Consider the following 21069-nt stretch of genomic DNA (forward strand, 5'->3'; position numbering starts at 1 on the left):
AGAGAGAGAGAGAGAGAGAGAGAGAAAGAAAGAAAGAAAGAAAGAAAGAAAGAAAGAAAGAAAGAAAGAAAGAAAGAAGGAAAACAAGCAGATAAAAAGAAAATTGGAAACAGGAAGTGAAGACAGAGACTGAATGTCATTCTTGCCTATCTCTCCCCCAGTGTCCATGTGTCCCTGTGTGTGTGTGTGTGTGGGGGGGTGTCAGGGTTCTCACCTTCCATTTTTCCCTACTATGTCCCAGAAGGTCCCAATCAAAGATGACATGAATATTCCCAAACCTTAAACACCTTCTTTGTTGGGGAGGGGAGGAGGTGTAACCCACCCTAAACAATAAACCATTTACTTATCAACACAGCCAAATTAAGGAATTTCATGTCTAGGCTATTCACTAACCAAGATAACAGAGATCTCAGGCACATTGCCTGAGAGTATCATGTTGATGGTTGATAAATCACTAAGTTTGTCTTGATGGGTAAACTGCAGGTCATCAAAGGCGTGCTTGGTATCACGCAGTATCAATGAGTGCTTCTTAAATCCTCTCAATGAGCTTGCAATGCACAGAAAGCTGAGAAACGAGACAGTAGCATGCATACCACGCATAGCCGGGACGTGCAGGCCACTGCTTCACTGCATCCTAGCCAAGCAGAAGATAGTTTTCTGACGTCCTGTGATACTCGGCAACATACTCACAGCCCAGCCTGAGGAAAGAAAGGTCTAGTGTCCTGTTCATCTGACAGAGGGGACAGAGATGATGCCGTGTGAGGCCCCCACAGAGCCATTGTTAGGGCCAGGTCAGTTCCAAACACAGAACTCCAACATATTCACCTGAACCTCTCTGGACTCGCCAGTGTGAGCTGATCGACATCCCAGGAAGTGCTGCTACAGAGGAAGCTTTCTGTCAATAGAAGATGAAATGCGCCAAGAAGGAAAAATAATGCTAGGCAAGCCCCAACATGCCTGCCTACCCACAACTTTGGTTCCCATAAGAATCTACTCTTCTTGCCAACCCATCTTCAACCTTCCAGGCTGGTTGTGTTTTGCAAGTTTCTCCCAGCTCTAGGTGCAATGGAAGAGGCAGTGTCCAACTTTGTTATTGTGACAGGGAGCTGGGGAGTTTTTAATGTTAGTTGCCCTTCTTCGAGTTAAAATAAGCATGCCTCTTTTGTATCATGATCCTGGCCCTGAAAGCTGCGGTTTGAAGACAGAAATGAGGATAAATCTCCACAGCAATGACTAATGCATTACAAGGGGGACCGAAAATGCCTTAAATGTCTTCCACGATCCTGCTTTTGAACTACAAATGAGAGTCAGGCAGAGGTCGCATCTGGGACTGGTAATCTTCAGATCTGTAGATTCCCCTCCTCAATAACTAATATCCCCAGATTGTTCCTGCCTCTGCACTGGATGGCTCACTTTCTAAGGAGCTGGCAGCGACTTAGCCCAGCAGGGAAGAGACCTGGCATCCTCTGGAACCCTATCTCCTTGCTTTAAAAGAAAAGATTTAGACAGTCTCTGGCAGCCCCCGTCCTGCTGTGGTTGTAGATGGTCCTGAGAAGATACCATGGGAGCTCTGTATGATACCTCCAATGCCTCATACATTCAATATCTGACCTGCAGAGTCTCTATCCTTTCAAGGACTGTATTTCCAAAGCATTGGTGGGACAGCACTGAGTTCTCTACAATATTAAGCAGGAAAAAGCTTGCTAGATCAGGTGTGAAGAGAGATTCCAGTCTACCTGGCAGGAAGACCATGTTTTTGGAGTTTTCTCCCACCTGCTCCCACTGCAGGGTGCACACACAGACACCTCAGTGATGCACTTTGCAATGAGAGTGTGCTGTAGACTTAACAAAGAAAAATGAGGTGTGAAGAGAAGGGGAAGCTTATTGGTAGAGAGGACTGGTGGGCGGGCTTTAGAAGAGACTGTAAAGGCCAAAGAAACGTTGTCCAGTGAAGATGTGTAGACACACGGAGGTGCTGGGATAGACAGGCGAGCCACACCAGTTCTCACTCCATTAGGCTTCAGGGCATCCCAACAGGATGCTCTTACCCACTCACTCTCGGGAGCCATAGTGGGGCATCTAGTGTATCTATGCGACCACAGTGCCATCTAGTGGAGTGGTGGAATTATTATTTGTTTTAATGACCTCAGAATCATACAGGATAAAACCCACATTGTAAAGACTCCAGGCAATAAGTTCGGGTGACGGAATGCTCTATCAATAGACATGCCCACAGATCTTTATGTCTTATAGGTTACTTCTCAGAACAAGGGAGGCATAGCTACAGTCTGACTTCAACACCATTCTATATTTACCCTTTTGTGTTGGCTCAGTTATCGAGACTTTCAGTGAAAAAAGTCATAAGACAATAACACAGGCTTATTATACACGTGAGATATAGCTATCTCAGATATAGTCACTAACAAGGTCCTAATATCCATTTTCTGCTACTTTTTGACCACCCACAATTTCCACATGAAATTCCCCAATAAGAAATATGAGTGTAGATTTCTGATATATATATAGAGAGATAGATAGATATGGATATAGATACACACACACAGAGAGAGAGAGAGAGAGAGAGAGAGAGAGAGAGAGAGAGAGAGAGATGGATATAGATACACACACACACACACACACACAGAGAGAGAGAGAGACAGAGACAGAGACAGAGACAGAGACAGAGAGAGACAGAGAGAGACATGGGTCCCAAATGTGTCATCAGTATTTCTGTGACTTCTGTTACAGAATCTGGGGAGCAAAGCAGGGCGGATGTTAAAGTTCATCCTCTGTTTGCCTTAGGTATGAACTGGAATCCAGAAGCACAGACCTGTTAGTTTCATGCCTGTGTGTGAGACGGGTGTGGTGTGAGGGTCTCATGAGACCAGGTATTCCTCTCAGCAGGGGGAGGGGGGTGCTACACAGGTTCATTTCCTTTCTGCTGCCCTCTGAACAGATCTCACAGAGAAGTAACAAGTCTCAAGCTGCCAGAGTTAGATTCCTTGCTTCTAACTGAGAGAAGGGAAAGCCTTCTGAAATCCTGACTCTCAACCCGTCTGCCAGCCCGGTTTCTACTTGAAAGTCAACCAGTTAATGAGTGAGGGGTGCGGATGGAGTCCTGCCAGCCACAGTACCAGGAGAGTTCATAACACATTTGACTTTAATTCATGTGTACTGTAATCCTGTGGGTTAAAGGACCGTAAATGTTGTTCTGGTTTTTCTTATACTTCAAAGGAAGCAATTTAATGGCCATGAATTATAGTCCCTCCATTACAGCGTAACTAAGAAACACAACTGTTTCTGGTAGGATTTCCAATCTGGCTCCTTCACTAAAGGAACTTCAAGGCAAGAATTTAAACAAAGTAACGCATTCGGGCTCTGGGGCTTCCTCATGCAGAGGGATCCTCTGCTCTCAGGAGCCCTGAGAATCAGAGGTCACCTTTAAGGCAATGTAAGGTTGAGGCCTGGTTGAGCTGTGGATGGGCCAACTGGTAAGATGTGGGGGGAACCATAAGATGCAGTGAAAGGATATACTGTTTTCCTTGGAGGCCCATGCGGTACAGGTGCTACCAGAAACAAAACAATGGCGATAATATTATTTATCTAATAAATATAAGCCACAGCAACATAAATAAAGGCCAGGCGTGTTGGGGTACAACTGCAACCCCAGCACTCAGGAAACTGAGACAGGAGAACTCGGGGTTTGAGGCTAGTCTGGGCTGTCAGAGAAGGAAAGGAAGCAGGGGCTGAGGAGGGGAGGAAAGGAAAAAAGAGAGAGATGTTTAACAAATGTAGACTCCTCCTATCTTTTTGTCATCTGTTAGTCCAACAGAAAGACCATAAACTATTCTCGCTGCCCCAAGAACCAAGGTACACAGCACAGCTTTTCCTCATGGTAACCAAAACAGCTCTGGAGGCTGAGAAGCGGTCGACATATGGTGGAGCAATTTCGTCATCAGGACCTGGACTTGATTTGTGATCCTAAGTCCTCAGCTCATTCCCTGTCAAGTGTTAGACAACTTCCTTAAGCTCTGGTTTGCTCATCTACAGGAGACAGCACTCCATCTCCACACAGAGGCTGCCACGGAAGCAGACAAGATGATGTGAACAGGAGGAGATGAATGCAGCCTTGGGGAGTTCCAGTCCCCCAGCATGCTGAAAGCCAGCAGTCACCAGGCCGGGCTGGAGGACAAGAGGAGGAGGCGGAGTCGAAATGATATTACAACAAAACAATATACCCTAATGACCCGTTTATTTACTGCCCATCCTTCTCAAACAGAACACAATGAACACCGACCGCACAGGTAAAAAGACGTGTGGTGGAGGCCAGGCAGCTATGATTTGATGCCACAGAAAGATGATACATAGTTTATGAGTGTGTGTGGTGTGTGTGTGTGTGTGTGTGTGTGTGTGTGTGTGTGTGNGAGAGAGAGAGAGAGAGAGAGAGAGAGAGAGAGAGAGAGAGAGAGAATATCCCACCTTTCTCCCATAAATTGAGGAAACGTGTACAGAACGTGGGCTGTGATACACCAGCCATGTATAATTCTGATTACTCTTAAGGTTATTTTCAAAAGAACCCGTGGGTATAGTTGAGTGACAAAGTGCTTGTGGAGCACACGGAAAGCCCTGGGTTCTGTCCCCCAGGAGAGTAAAACACAATAAACCAAAAGGAGACTGGATTCAGCCAAAGTTTTCCTGATGCTTGCATTGAGTAGCATTTAAACAGATGACAAATGCCAAGCCCCCAACCTCTCACACAGCAAAACCCTGTCTTTTGACCCACCGAGCGCAGACGTTGCACAGACAACAGAGGCCTGCCCGTCTCAGTAACTCTCAGCACAGACCTCAGAACTGTGCTAGTTTTGCCAACATCCCTAATACAATGAACACGCAGGGAACAGCTATTGGTGATCTGACGGCGAACAAGATGAAGGAATGAGGGGTTTCTGAGCCACAAAAGCAATAACACTGTGAAGTTCAAACGCAGAGAAAACCGCAGCTGGCAGAGGCCAGAGGTCACGCACGTGGTCCTTTCTTGATCTTGTTGTAACTTAGCTGCTTCCCATCTTGCTTTCATAGTTACACTCTGCTGAGAGCAACCTCCTCTAGGACCCAGAGCTGAGGATCGATGTGATAACCCCCATATACTAAAGAGAGTGTTAGTGGAGCTCCAGCAATGAAGGCCAAGCCTCCCCAACCCCCACCCCCCCCCACTCCTCTCTCTATTCCAGGCTAGCTGATCAGAATGCAGCCACCATTTCCCAAGACCACGCTGCTCAGTCTATAAACAGCAGGAGCTTAAAGGGTTCCAGCTTATGGAGAGTTTCTAGAACTTCCCAGTGAGGTGAGAAGATGGGGCCATGGTTGCAGGTCAGTGATCCCAGCTACTGAGGAGACTTAAGGGCCACTGAATGATGTTACAGCCAGCCTGGGTAACATGGGGAGACAGTGTTTAAGAAATTAAAGCAGGGTCTCAATGGTGGAGAGTTTGGGCAGCAAGGGCAAGGCTGAGTTTGGTTCCCAGAACCATGATCACCAAATAACAACAAAATGAAATTAAAACAAAACATACAACCTAAAAGTTCCCTGGAGGAAAAGCATTTCCCCTTCCCAGAAGTACCCAAAACATCTGGGGCGCGTTCCATGGTCAGTCCTGTTCTTGAGTGGCCAGCCTTCTGATGCCACCCAAGGAGGGGGTGAGAACTGGACAGAGCAGCAGTGGTCTGGGATGGAGGACACTCTGATTTGTCATAAATGTACATGCACACCAAAGAAGGAAGCCATTTTGCTGAAGCCTAAACCCTAAACTCCAAGGATGGGCCCTGGAGCCAAAGTCAACACGCCATGTCCTGCCAATGTACAGTGGTCGGATAATGGGAGGCAGAGAGGGGAATACAGACCCCCAAATCACACACATACACACACACATGCATGTGCCGAGATAGCATACTGTTTGCTCCAGGGAGGGTATCTGAACAGATGACCAAGTGTCACCTTCCTCAGGAAGAAAAAAAATGGCACTGCCCTGGGTAGTATTTCTTCTGGACCCACTACAGCACAGGTACTAGAACAAGTTAGCACAGAGAGAGTGGCAGACAGACTCCAAAGCCTCCTGGGAGTCAGCAAGACCTGAATGAGATTCAAGATGAAACTTTAAACTAAAATAGGCTAATTTTAATAACCAGACTATGGTGGGGGAAAAAAATCAGGATAGTTGACCAAAACTCAACGAGTTTCAAAATAAGGGAAGAGAGTAGAGATGGGAGCAATAAAAATTTTCCCACCTCCCAGATACCCAAAGATGTACTCTGGGTTTCACATAAATGGGCAAGAGTTGGGGAAAGAAAGGGAGATAAACACTGAGGCTGGAGGGTGATGACAAGAAATATACCAGGGACCTAACCCCAAAAGAATCAGATTAAAATAAAGGGACGCCGGTGAATAATCTATACAAGGAATTGATTTTATTTTTAAAAAGAGTGTCTCTCTCCCACACATTCCCACCCAAGCAAATTGTAACCCAAAGGGTTAATTCTGTTTAGGCCAGCAGAGGGCAAAGCCCACAGGACCTTCTCAGGTGCCACATTCTGAACTGATTAAAGATCATAGAGACTCTGGCTGCTGGCAGCATGACTTTAGGCAAGTCATTAAGTCTACTGGTTTCCTACTTCTGGCTGAACACCAAGGAAAACAAAGTTGTTGGGCAATGCCAGGGCCCCATGCAGGCCATGCACAGTGGATGTTGACTGTAACTAACGTAGCAGAACTCACAGAAAAGGCACAGAAGTGAATAACCTTGTGCTGTGCGAGGAGACCATGTTCAAAGCAGTTTCACACAGTGTCCTTCTCAATGAGCACACTGCTCCGGGCGAAGTTATAAATACCCATGGGCTCCCATAATAGGGCAAACACCAGCATGCAAAGGCTTTACCGGTTTGTCTGTGTTGCTTTTGATGCTGAACAGGCTGAAACTAGAGATCATAATTATTCTATAGTTAAAGTGCACTTTCCACTTCTGGGAAGTGTCTAGGATCCCAATTTTAATGCATTTTAAAATAAACTATGAGATTTCACTTTTCTTGAAGTCATGGAAATATTTACGAGTGCATGCTTTTAATTGGCACTCTAGTTAATGCTGAAATGTGTTTATTATATGTGTCTATAAATACATATACACATATATACACATATGAGGGTAATAAAGCAACAGATAATACTTGTTTATAAAGTGGAAAAAATTTTTAGATTTTAAGTGTGTATGTGACAAGTGTGTGTGTGTGTGTGTGTGTGTGTGTGTGTGTGTGTGTGTGTGTGTTACAAGGCTCTCTGGAGACCATCAGAAAGGACCTGGTGGGGAGACTGAAGAAAGAGCAGTAGAGATGGCCTGTGTGGCTCTTTTGAGATGTTTTGGTCCTTTTTCTGGATTCCTGAGAATTAGAATAATAGAATTAGTTTTCCTGTCCACTAAGGCAATGATCTGCCTGTGTAGACATAAAAAGGGACTTTTGAAGCATGACCTCTGATCTTGTCCCATCCCACCCCACCCCTGCACCCCAGCTCACTAGCAGGCCACACAGCAGAAGTGTCTTCACTCAGAGAAAAACTGCTCATCTCCAGCACAAAGTGCTCAAAGAGCAGAAGATGGCTTTTGTCCCTAGGCAAAAACATCTGCTAAAGCTAGCAGCCAGCCAGATCAACATGTCCCCAAGAGCCCGGTACTGCAAGGCAGAGAGACTAAAATAAAGTCCATAAACTGTCTAGCCTCTTCATTTACTACTACTCTGATTTAATTCAAATAAGCGCTTGCAGGAGAAATCTGAGTGCATTTTTGGCAATGAGTTAACTGAATTCTCTTTGCCTATTCACAGAATAAATAGAGTGGTGGAGAAAGTCCAAATAGGGATAAGAAAAGAAGGTGGGAGGAAAGTAAAGGTCCCATCTTAAACTAGTCCTCGGATTTGATGAAATGCATCCACACTCGGGGTTTAGGAGGTTAAAGTAATTACTCTGAGGCGGAGCTGTTGGACGGCACCTGACAGTGACCGTACCACATCACTGATGGTCTTTGTGTCATCCACTGACATCAGGGCTGAAGATTAGACACGGTGGGTTCAAGAGGCTGAAGGGTCAGTGGTGATCCCCCAAGAAGAGCTGTGTTTGTCATAGTTTATCTGGAGTCTAAAACACAAGATTAGAGAATGTCTCTCATTGGAGGGACATGTGACACACTGATGGGATTTGGATATGGCTTGTCCCCTGAAGGCTGATGCCCAGATGTCATGGCATCTATCTGAAGGATGTGGGGCCTTTAAGAGGCCAGCACAGTAGGAGGTAAATGCTGGACTTTCAGCATGGGTAGGTCTGGCAGGAGACAATTAGATCTTTTCTGAATGAGTAAGCCTGACCTTGGCCTGTTCTTTCTTGCTTCTTTCCTCACGATCTCTTCTATGCATCAACACCAGGAGAGTTTAACCATCAAGGGCCATGCTAGAAGCTAGACAAAGGAGACTATCCTGATTTAGAATCTCAGCCTCCAAAAAATGTAAGTAGCCAAACTTATTGAAAGTACCTAGACATTCTGTTCCAAGGCACATGCTTGAATCACGAGTCCAGAGGAGGACTAGGGAAGTCATCCCCATCACCTGCTTAGCCACACGTAATCCAGAGACCACAAAGTTAATCCCTGCATTTGGGATGGCAATCTGCACTGTAAAGACCACAACAGATTTACACAAGTAGAATCACAAGTATATGCCCACAAGCAGAAGGAGAGGCTACATCTTCTCATCTGACTTGACCTGGGCCCCTCTCTCTTTATGATAAAGAAATGAAGCTTAAGAATTTACTAGAGGCTAAGGATCAGGTTCAAGTACCTTCTGCCTCCCAACTGCAACTTCACACTAATTCCACATTTTCTTTTACTATCCTGCCTGAGACTTCACTTCTTTGAGTTTCAAAGTGCCATCATGGACATCTGTAGGTAGTGTTAATCCCCAGTAGAGAGGCTTGAAATCTAGCAGTGGGTTACCGGGGCCTGAAAGTGAACTTTAAAGGCTGGGGAGAGTAAAATACTTAAAATATAAGAATGTGAACCTCAGTTCAGAACTCCGCTAGTCACGGGGAAGGCCAAGTGTGAAGGTGTGCATCTTTAACACCAGCCCTGGGGAGGAGGAGACAGGATCCCTGGGACTCTCTGACCAGCTAGCCAGTCTAGCTGAATTAGTAAGCTCTGGGTCTAGTGAGCTCAAAAGCTATGGCAGAGAGCGACTGAAGAAAAAGCCAGGCATAAACTCCTGGTTTTCACATGCATGCACAAACACATGTGTATGCACATCCAAAACTGAGTGGGCACATACGAAGAAAGAAAAAGGAGCTGCTGAAGCAGCCCACATGTGAGAGATTTAAAAAGCAATATGAGGAAAGGGAAGAATCAAGAGGACCAGGCAGGCCACGATCTATCTGGAGTGGGGAGTTCTCCATCAGGGCCTGCCATAGAATTCTAAGCATCGAGATGTTGTGATGTGCTTTAAAAGCAGTAGCAGTGTCAGAGCTTGAACTCCAATGACTCTCAGTCCTTTCCTTGGCGGTGTGTTGTCCCCCACCCAGCTACATGGTTTTCAGTGGGATCAATTCATGCAGAGGTTACACAGCGAGCACAGAGCACAGAAATGCAAGTGCTCAGATGCCTCAGAGAACTCAGAGGAAGTCTGTGCACTTGCTTATTATCTGCTGGCATTTCTTCCTGCTGCTAGCCCCCCTCTATCTCACTCTACAAACTCAGCACCAAACCCTGCCCAGAGCTACTCTGATACAGGTTCCAACTAAAGCAGCGATTAAAATGACTGGCTATCAGCTGCTTGCTGGGTGACAGACCTAAGCCATTAACAAAAGGCCCAAATACTTCCCTAAGTTTTTATCTGTAATGATAAGCTAAAAGACATTTCTATTTTGTTTCTGGAGCAAAAAGGCAAGCAAGGCGGAGAGCCGTAAGCACCATAGTATGCTAGAGAGAAAAGTGTTGACACATACACACAGCGTTGGCAGGACTCAGTGCATGTCTTCCATAGATCTTCTTTCTGGACACTGAAAAACCTGTAACTGGTAGCCCATTTACACCGAAGTCATAAAATGATAAACACAAGAGAGAATTCCTTAGGAGAGATTCTGATACCCTCCCCCACCCCCAGTGTTTGCCCCTGTGTTTATATAACAGGACATGAAGCAAGAATCTGACTTAAACAATAAGTGATGCTGGAAATTTTGTATCTGTCCATTCACCTCACCTCCCTCCCCAAACTCTTACCCCCTAACAAGAAAAGCTCCTAAGGACATTAAGAGTTCATGCAATGCAATCATCTCTGTCAACTGTGTGTGTGTGTGTGTGTGTGTGTGTGTGTGTGTGTGTGTGTGTGTGTGTGTCCCTGTGTGATAAACGCAAATATAAGCAAGAAAATGTTCAGTGTGTGTCAGTGCAGTTTTGCCAATGGCCACCCTCTTGGTCCCCACAGCCCTTCTCACACAACCGTCTACATGCAGGCAAGACCTGTTTCTTTAAGGAACCACCATTACAGGCAAACATAGAAGAATCGCATCCATGTCTGTCACCCAGTGCATGCAAGGTGAAATACATGTACACTACCAGATCCTGCAGCACATTTAGGTGAATGGCACACAAAGATCCAGAAAGGAATAGTGTGCTCATGGTTTACATCAAGAAAAAAATAATAAAGGTAGGGAGGGGGCTGGAGAGATGACTCAGTGGTTAAGAGCACTGGCTGCTCTTCCAGAGAACCTGGATTTGATTCCCAGCACCCACATCAGGGTTCACAACCATCTGTGACTCTAGTTTCAGGAGATCTGATGCCTTCTTTTTGTCCCTGGAAGATACCAGGAATTCATGTGGTGCACAGACACTCGTGTGGGCAAAACATCCACACACATAAAATAAATTGTTTTTTAAATTTCAACTGTCTATCTTTTGGTACCCACTCATTTCACTCGTCTATCCCAAAGAGCATGCTCAGTATCTGAGAGGAACGGGTATTCACAGGAATTATATTTCCACAAGGAAAACAGAATCCAAGACCATTTCTCAAATGTGCCAAGGAGACGGATTACATTTCATAGGCTTTCTGTGTGTGTGTTTAACAAACCCACCATGGTAAGTTATCTCTCATTCAAGACTTATAGCTCATTTTTTTTAAAGTCACTTGCATAATTTTATTATGTGGCAGCAGGTACTGTATGATTTCTAGGCTGTAATGTAACAGTTATTGGTTTGATAGACTATATTTATTTAATTTTGAATTAGTGGGCCTGTTTTAAAAAAAATAGGGCAATTTAACAAAATAAGCCTGGCCAACTCAGCAAGGATGGAGCTAACTGGCTGATGGGCAAATCAGAAGCCTAGAGGGAGGTGCCAGGTACAAGCCCGTCTGGCGCATGCATCTGGAGAGGGACTCTAACTGCATTCTACGAAGCAGATGTGTGGGGTGAGGGTAAGTACTCAGAGTCCCAGGCTGCACCACAGAGGGACAACATGCAGTTCCTGCACGGCCTATATCCCCGTGACAACAGCAAATGTTCGTATCCACACTGAAGGCTGGAAAACTTTGCTCCAGGGGCCTTTCTGGGTATCCAGATTACAAAAGAATCTTATTAGCATTATTTTTTTAAACAGACAGAAGATAAAGAGAGTGTGCAGAGAGAAAGTTCAAATCGTCACCTGGCATTTGGAGGCAGGGGAGGAACTGTTTTGTTAGCAGGTTTGTGCCGTGAGAAGGAACCAATCTGTTCTAAGCAAAGAACAGCAGAGTGTGACTGACCCAGGGGCATGCTAGTGAGCATATATGAACTCATTCAGAGTCATCCTGACACCACCACATACTAATGTTTGAGCCTCACTCACCATGATAACCTCTAGTTTCCCAATAGGATAAAATATAAAAGAAGCCTCTTGTAAAGACATGTGCAAATATAGAACAGAACTGTGTCCATAGGAGATGGAATAAATGTTGCCTTCAGTGAGTAAATGGCTTCAGTGAATAACTACTTTCCATGCCCTGTGAACTAATGTTGCAGACACAGAATCAGGCCACAGCGCTGCCAACTCAACCAGGTCCAGCAACCCGAGGGAAACCCCTCTACATCACCACTGATGAGAGTATCCCCTCAAACAACTGAGCAGCAGGCCTTATTTCCAAATTTAATCGTTTGATTCATAAGAATCAAAATCTAACCTTTCTAAGAGGACATCAAGAACATTCGCAGTCACATCTGGCCACCACCCACCCAGCTCTGGAAACATCTCTTCTTATAGAAGTGACAAGCTGGATCCCCTTGGACCCAGTGGCTGAAACTCCACCTCTCTTGCCTGTATAAACTGGATTATTCTAGGCAGCTCTCCTTTGCCTGCTTTGATGGCTGGTTTACCTCGGTCAGTGTAATACCTTCAGGTTCAACCACACCTGTCGGAATTTCCTTGCTAAAGGCTGGCTTCCATTTTATGTATATATTGTATTATCTGTTGTTGGATGTGCAGGCTGCCTCTACCATGAGGTCAGTTGCAACAAATGCCACTATGGACAAAGGTGAGCAAACACGCTTGAACCTGCTTTCAAGGCTTCGGGACGTCTACCCAGATAGAGGACTGCTGGATCACGCAGGCCTACTTGTAATTCTTCAGGAACTGGACTGCACTTTCAAGTTAAGCTCTGGAGCCCCAAGGAACTATCTCTGTTGACATGACAGCTGGGGCCGTGAGCTGGCCATGCTGGGCAGATAGCATCTGTCTGTTGCAGAAACAGAAAGACATTAGCATGCTGCCTATAAACAATCAGCACGGTTCCAGGGAAGAAAACACTGTGTGAAAAACACCGGACACAGCTGAAAATGTTTCAACAGGGGAAACAGAAGCAACCCTGTCCTTGGGAAGACGAAGCAGCCAGATCCTCTATGGAAAAGGACCAGGGATGCAGAGATGGCGGTGGTGGAATGAGAACAGTTGGATGGATGAGAGGAAGCAAAGAAGGAAGAACAACAGGCAGGAACAGGAGCAGAGTGACACTAACAGAAGATGCTGACGAGAAATGATGGGAAATCTTTGGGAACTCTGTGGACAGTCAGAGCGCCCTTGCCTTCATGAGTGCATTGTAAGAGCAGGGGGTGGCACTGGGGTGTGTAATGTTTGTTTATGAATCTTTGTACACAGCTAAGAACCCACAGCATGTATAGTTAATAATGTGATCTTAACATGAGAGTGCTTCTGCTCTATCAGAACAGAATAACAGATGCTGGCTTATGTACAGCCAAGGTTGTTGGCATGTATTAATGTGTCACACACAGGATATCACAAGGTACAATATGACTGCTGCCGATGCCTTTATCCAATTTTTGCTTTAATTTTGAAAGAATCTCAAACTTAAAGAAAAGTTATCATTTATTTTTCTGAACTATGTGAAAATTAGTTTATGAAGTATGAATACTATATCTTCTCTTCCCCCTCCCCCCCATCGCCCAGCTTACACCCAGGGCCTAGGCAGATGCTATAGCACTGGGCTACCTTCCTTTCCTCCAAACAGCATTTCTGTACACAACAGTAATGTCCCACAATAGCACCATAAAACAGGAGTTAACTATTCTATATTGCTTCCCATAATCCCTCATACGTCCTTTCCAACCTGGGCCTGGCAGAAACCTCCCTGTTGCTCCATTTAGATGACTTGTGCAAAGAAGGGTGGCAAGAAGAAGGGCCGTTCTGCCATCACCGAAGTGATGGCCCAAGAACACACCATCAACATTCGCAAGCACATCCACAGAGTGGGCTTCAAAGAGCGTGCCCCCTTGGGCACTCAGAGAAATTCGGAAGCTTGCCATGAAGGAGATGGGGACTCCAGATGTGCTCATTGACACCAGGCTCAATAAAGCCATCTGAGCCAAGGGAATAAGGAATGTTCCGTATCATGCCTGAGTACATTTGTCCAGAAAAACATAATGAGGATGAGGATTCACCAAACAAACTCTGCATATTGGTAACTTCTGTGCTTGTCACCACATTCAAAATCTACAGACGGTCAATGTGGATGAGAACTAACCAGCTGAATGTCAAATAAAGTTGCAGAACTTCCAAAATATATATGTATTGCTACAACATAATCGTTAGAAACTATTCAAGGTCCATCAACCACTCCCCAGTGACTCTTTTGCAGAGCAAAGGCCCCAGCTCAAGGCTCGTTACCTTGACTTTCAGGAATGACTCGTGAAGTCAGAGGCCAGCTGCTCGGCACGCTGCTCCTCCCGGGTTTTGCTTGATGTGTGTGGCTCACGGCTGCTTTCGGTGATGCATCTTTAGAGCACGTGCTGCAGTGAGGAAGTTCACACTCACGCTACCCTCTCAGGCGGTGTGGGAGGGATAGGAATCATGCTTGCCCCTGGTCTGTTACCTTTGACCTCTTTGTCTGGGCAGTACACAAGACTTCTGAACTGTGAACTTCTGAACAGTTTTCCCTCTGTAACATTTGGAGGTCCAGGAAGTTGCCCTGAGATGATGCAAAGATCTCATTTCCCATCAGACCCAGACTTTGAGAACCCGTTTATTCAGACCACCATGGATGCATGAGTTCCTTTTTTTCTCAGTGCTATATCATTGGTTTTGATACGCAAATCATCCAGATTTGGTGAGTGGGAGCCCTTTAAGCTGCCTCCGATGCCCTTTGTGCATAGCCTTCTCCTTCTTTACGTATTCCCTTGCTTTATGGGACATCCCATCCCAGGCTCAGTGTTTGTTTTTTACTGTTTCAGTTGTGACTCATATTCCATTTCTGTGGAGATGGTACTTAAAGGCCAAGGATCAGGACACTATACACTCTGAGTCCACGGTAACATCTCCAGCGAGCAGGGTTCATTCAACTGCCTTCTTCCCAAAACAGCAAGCCATGGTTGTGACCATCTTCTAGTCAGCTCCAGGATAACCAAGGGAGTGTTCTCACTTCCCTTCAGTTCTAACAACCAGTTCTGAGCCACTGTGGTACCCATCTCCCCCAAGAGCCCTCCCACAGACCCCCAACACAAAGCCCTAATTGCTTTGCCTCATGCAAGATCTATAGCCTAGCTATAGAGACATTAAGAACAGCCCATGGTGGTGTTGACGACTGTAATGTAGGAGGCTGAGACAGGAGGAGCATAATTTCTAAGGCAGCCTGGGTTACACAGGGTATAGACCCTGTCCTCAAAACACCAAACCAACCAACAAAGTAAATATAAGACACTCCCCCCAAAAAACAAACAGAAACAGGCATTATGAATGTTATAGGTGAATTTGAATACTTCCTGTTTCTCAATGTGTGTTCCCAATCTATCTCCACACACCCATTTCTTACAGATGGGTTCACACTGTCTATGTGGTGAAGGACCAACTCTTTGTCATAACTGTTGTGAGTAATTTCCTGACATCTTTGGGTTTATTTTTTTAAGATTTATTTATTTATTTTAAATATTCAGAGACATCAGAAGAGGGCATCAGATCCCATTACAGATGGTTGAACTCAGGACCTCTGGAAGAACAGTCAGCGCTCTTAACTGATGAGCCATTTCTCCAGCCCGGTTTTTATTTTCTATAATAAACACTTTTATTTTATGGATATAGAGAACCTGAGTCCCCTGCAGCAATTCCACTGCAGTCAAGCTTCACTGTTCTTCCCTGGGTGTCTCTATTACCGTTTGCGGAACCTCTCCAGTTGGGATGATTCGTTTTGATTTTTATTATTTACTCGCACGTGTGGGGCATTGTGTGCCTGTATATAGTATGTGTATGTGTAGGTGTGTGTATCTGTGTGTGTGTGTGTGTGTGTGTGTGTGTGTGTGTGTGTGTGTGTATTGTGTGCTATGCTGATAGTATGTGTGTAGAGGTCAGATGACAACTTACGGGAACCGATCACTCCTTCTAGCCCCCGGGTCCCAGGGACTGAACTCAGGTTGTCAGGCTTGGCAGCAAGCATCTCTACCTCCTGAACTACTGCACCATTTTCAGCTGAGATGGTCTCGTACACTCCACCTACCACCATTTGACAATGTCTGAGGATATGTTTTACTGGAGTGACTGAGTGTGGTTGTGTGATCTGCCATTACGCACCAGGCATGCTCTGAATGCCTTACATGGCACAACCCAGTCTCCAAAGCTAACAGTGCTGGCTGGGGATGCTCAAGATTGTGCACCTGCTTGTCAGCCACTCACTCCACCCACTTCTTAAGAAGACAGACGGACAAGAGACAAACAGGCTAAAAAGAGAAATGTCTCTGAGGCAATGACAGTCTTCTCTTTAAAATCTGAGGTTTGATTTGCGGATATTGGCAACACAGCCTTCTACAATATATGCGGGGTCAGAAAGTCAAATGAGAAGTGCTGCCACTACTCTTTCCCATGGTGAAGTTTCTTGAGTTCTCAATCAAGGGTGTCCTCTGATCTACCTATGTCTGTCATGTAGCCAAGTGCTCCGATCCAGCTGGTCTAGGTACGGTGCTAAATGCCAGCGACAAAGGAAATCAATGGAGAATTCTGTCCAATTCTCTTCAAGACCGTACCAGGTTAAATGAAATTTTAAAATAAGCGTAAGTATACACAAATAAGATAAATATGTTACAATAATACAAGGCAGTATTGAAAATAAAAGCTTTGCTTTCTTGGAATTGAGATCTTAGAAATACGGTGAGGCACATGAGAAAAAATTCACAAGCTGTATCAGATATATTAAAAGAAAGAGGGTTTCAAAGCATATTTCTCTCCACACACAATGTGTATCTTGGTGCTTATAGGATTGTTATTGGTCTGCCAGAATAGTTTACTGTCATTTTCAAAATACTCAATTCTTAAAACCAAGGGATTGTCGGATCCCATCTGCCCAATCAGAGCTGTATCGCATAACATCTTTGCCCTAGCTCCATCTAAACATAATCCTGCCCTTCTGGCAGGTGAGACATGCACTTTGACCACTGTGGCACAGGCATGCAGCCCAGTGCACAACACACACAGTAAGATAGACCTATGGGCTGACAGCAGACGGGTCCCCCCTTCCTCTGCACAATGGCTTTCAAAAACGACCAGAGGCAAAACAGCATCCTTAATTCGTACAGTTTTCAAGGAGAATCTGGGAAGCTCACTCGGAGACCTCTGGTGGTCTCTGTATCCTAATGAGCTGTGGAGACTTAAAGACCTAGAGTCCTCCGGTCCTTAGGTTTCAAAAGTTGACATATTCGGTCATTTCTATCTCCCTTTCCACAAGCACTAAACCTGTCTTGGTGTTCACAACATTAAAGCCTCCATTTCAAATATGTTAGTCACCTTCCCAACTCACTACAAGAAAGGAGTCTGTTGGAAATATAAAATGCTAATAATGAATACAACAGTGGCTAATATTTTAAGAGTTATCAAGGGCTTCAAATGGACAGGATGGCATTCTAAATGCTGTGCATGATAGCTCACATGATCCGATGGCAACCTTTGACAAGGAGGCTCTTCTAATCGGCCCCACTTTATAGACAAGGAAACAAATCAGACAGCTGCTTTACAAAGCCCACAAACCTAATCGCTATCCCATCCCCATTCGTTAAAAACCATTTACACTGTGGGTTGTATTTTATGCTTAAAGAACTGTTATTTTTGTTTGTCTTTGGTGTGTGTGTGTGTGTGTGTGTGTGTGTGTGTGTGTGTGTGTGTGTAGCCCAGGTTGGCAATAAACTTGTGATATAGCCCAGGCTGGCCTTGAGTAACTGACTTCCTAGCTTCTGCTTCCCAGATGCTGGGATTCCCAACGCTGGGATTATAAACATAGATGACCGTGCCCAGCTGCTGATTTGGGCTTTCTTTTTGCTTGTGGAGCTTTTTGGTTTTGTTTTTATTTTTCTTTGTTTGTTGTGCAGGGAATTGAACCCAGTCCCTTGCCTCATGGGGAAAGTGCTTTACCAGTGAACTATATCATCAGCACTTAAGAGCTGTTCCCTTTGATGGGGAGGAAACAAAAGCTTCAGTCAACCTTTACAAGGCTTGATAGCCTCAGACAGGCTCCCACAGCCCCTCTTCACCAAGGCTAAGGACTCAAGCATGTCCTTGATGGCACTTACGGAGCATCCCCAGCACAGGTCTTTGCAGGTTTATGAAGGTAAATGCCAACTTAATAGGCAAAATGAAAGCTAAAGAGAACACCATTTATTTGTGAACATAACATGTGGCAACTCTCATGCCAGCAGCAGAAAGAGACCCGTTAACCTGAGGAAACTATGCGAGCTCATCAACCACAGCTGGAAGCTCCTGCTACTGCACCTCCATCTACCTCAGGGCAAATCCTGCATCTGCATCTTCAGGAAACAGAGAGGAACTCTGCAACCTGTGCATGGGTACAGAACTCCAGGATGCTTTTTTATCTTGGTGCAAACCAGAATTCGGACATGTTAAAAATCCTAGCCGGGTGTGGTGGCGCACGCCTATAATCCCAGCACTCGGGAGGCAGAGGCAGGTGGATTTCTGAGTTCGAGGCCAGCCTGGTCTACAGAGTGAGTTCCAGGACAGCCAAGGCTACACAGAGAAACCCTGTCTTGAACCCCCCACCCCCCCCCAAAAAAATCCTGAGACTTGGGAGTACAGGTCTGCAGGAGGGCATGTGCTTAGCATGTGTGAGGTTCTGGGTGCGAGCTCAAGAAACCATGGTAACTATGTAAGGATCCATCCAGTCTTCTGTGGTGCAGATGGCAGTCTGAATCCTGGTCCTCTACTGACCACAGAGACCATCTAAAGGCAGCATCTGGGTGAGCAACGGAAGACTGAACGGCACTCACGAAAGCGTTCATGGGCTTGGATTCCTACATCCAGAAAAATACCCGCCAGATCAACAAAGCCATCCACCCTGCGCACAGGCCTGCCATGCAGCCATGCAGCTCTGAAGCAGAAGTGGGGCCTACCAGGAGATGCTTTTGTGGGGTGTGTGACATTCATTTACCCATCGCTATATTATTGATCCCCATCCCACAGTCTGGTGTAGCAATTAATCACTCCATTGATGAAAAGCCACCCTGGTTTTATGATGCTATTGCTTTCAGAGAGCTATAGGTAAATATTCCACATCAAGTTTTTTGTTTGTGTATTTTTTAATTTATTTTTCAGCATATTAAAACCCATTGAAACGGAAAATGGAAAACTGAAACTGTCCTTTCGCTGTGACTGAGAATGAGGCATCAATATCCCCTTTGTAAGGGTTTTATTTTGTGGCCACTGTTCTGTGACCTCCTCACAGGCTTGACTCGTCCAAATTATTAAACAATCAAGGGTCCTCCTCTTGGACTTAAAGGCCACTGGGAGTTAAAACATAGATTCTGGCACCAAGAGCAACTAAGAGCAGAGATTCTGGACCTTTTGAAAATAAGTATGAGTCTAATTACATGACAGGAAACCCAATGCCATTATCAAGGTGAGCCACTGCGTGCACAGCACCAGCTCCTCCACAGACAGAACCTGACCTCTTTGCACAGGTCAACATGGGCTAAAAATCATCATTAAATCGGGTTGGCTCTTAAGCATTAGAATGCATGTATCACAGGCACGCTTTCCTACGCATCTGTGCACAAAGGTGCTTATTCTAGGAATATTTGTTACTGTGAGAAATGAGAGGATAATGGCTCTCTGTGGGAAACTAGTTACATGAATCAGTGCATGGTGAAGGGGTCAGAACACGGGTTCAGGAGACAGGCATCTTGGAACGAACATCCTTGATTGTTCCACATACCAATGGTGTCGCCCTGCGCAGTGACGTCCTCGAACCTTAGTTTCTTACCTGTATATAAAGAGTTTATGTTTAAAAAAAAAAATAGCACAATGCCTGACAGATAAGAGTTGAACAAATTAGCTATTGTTGTCAAGCAACATGACTCCTATGCTATTCGTGTGAACATTTTTAAAAACAGAGAACTCTATTTATTAGCATGAAGACATGACATTGAAACTTTAAAAAAAAAAAGTCAGAATCTCTGAATTTATATAGCAGAGCATGTCCATGACCTTCGGTTCCCTCTGCCTCCATCTTCTGAGTCCTGGGACTCTAAGGATGTACCACCATGTCAAGTTTATATGCTGTTATGACTAATCAAATCCAGGGCTATGCCAGGCATGAATTTGACCAAGTGAGTCTTGAATAATGTTGGAATCAAAAAATTGAAGTTGTAAGTAGTAAGTAGGTAGAAATATTCTCCATGTGTGCGTGGAAGATGGTCATAGAAATGCAAACTATGATAGTGGACCCCTGAAAAGAGGGATTGGAGGACTGACCCCTCCCATGATGCCCTCGCAATAGGAGACAGCTGCACTACTAATCCGAACTCCAAATTTTCTCATCTACATGTTAAGTCTGAGAAAAATCTGTCTACTGCCCTTTCTCCTACGGACAGTACCTAGGAAGAACAAGGCAGCCATGATACATACCACTCACTGTATTTCTCCACTGACACATTCTCTTAGCTTCCCTCAGGCCCCTCTCCATAGGACTCAAGAAGGCCTTGCTCCTGACTGGCTTAAGGCTCCTTGGAGAATAAGAAGAGCTGAGATGATTGAAAACTGTAGGAGCCTTGGCCCTGGGGACTGCTTTGCAGGTCTCTGCATGACTACAGTCATTTAAAATCAGTGACCTGGCAACAGAACATTAGCATAGCAAACTCTCTAGACTGAATCAGTACCTTGTTGCTAGGTTGAAAATTCAAAGCTCTGAAGAGAGAATACTGGCTGTCTGGAAATGACCTGAGTTGCTGTCACTCCCCTCCACAGTGTCTCCAGAAATGTGCCATTCTATGCCATTTTCCTAAGTCATTACTACTTTAGGATTGCCAAGGAACAAAGCTGTCTATTTTGTTCTTTTCTGTTCATCTTTCTTAAAGATGATGCTGAGAATGAACTGTTCAACTTCTGGGGTTAGACTCCTTTCAAAAGAGAAGTCATGGCTTTCAACTGTGGTACGAGGAGAATGGCAGGTGGCAGGAAGGAAGGAAGGAAGGAAGGAAGGAAGGAAGGAAGGAAGGAAGGAAGGAAGGAAGGAA

General features: G+C 45.1%; 1 protein-coding gene and 1 pseudogene across 2 annotated transcripts in view; one reads left to right on the forward strand and one right to left on the reverse strand.

Moving 5' to 3' along the window:
- The window catches only part of Smyd3 (SET and MYND domain containing 3), a 564386-nt gene that overhangs the window by 182128 nt on the left and 361189 nt on the right, over positions 1-21069 (reverse strand). The gene's annotated exons all lie outside the window — the stretch shown is intronic.
- On the forward strand, positions 13717-14092 carry LOC110321296 (annotated as a pseudogene).

The sequence above is a fragment of the Mus pahari genome, chromosome 5 (assembly GCF_900095145.1).
Source record: "Mus pahari chromosome 5, PAHARI_EIJ_v1.1, whole genome shotgun sequence".
Lineage (NCBI taxonomy): Eukaryota > Metazoa > Chordata > Mammalia > Rodentia > Muridae > Mus > Mus pahari.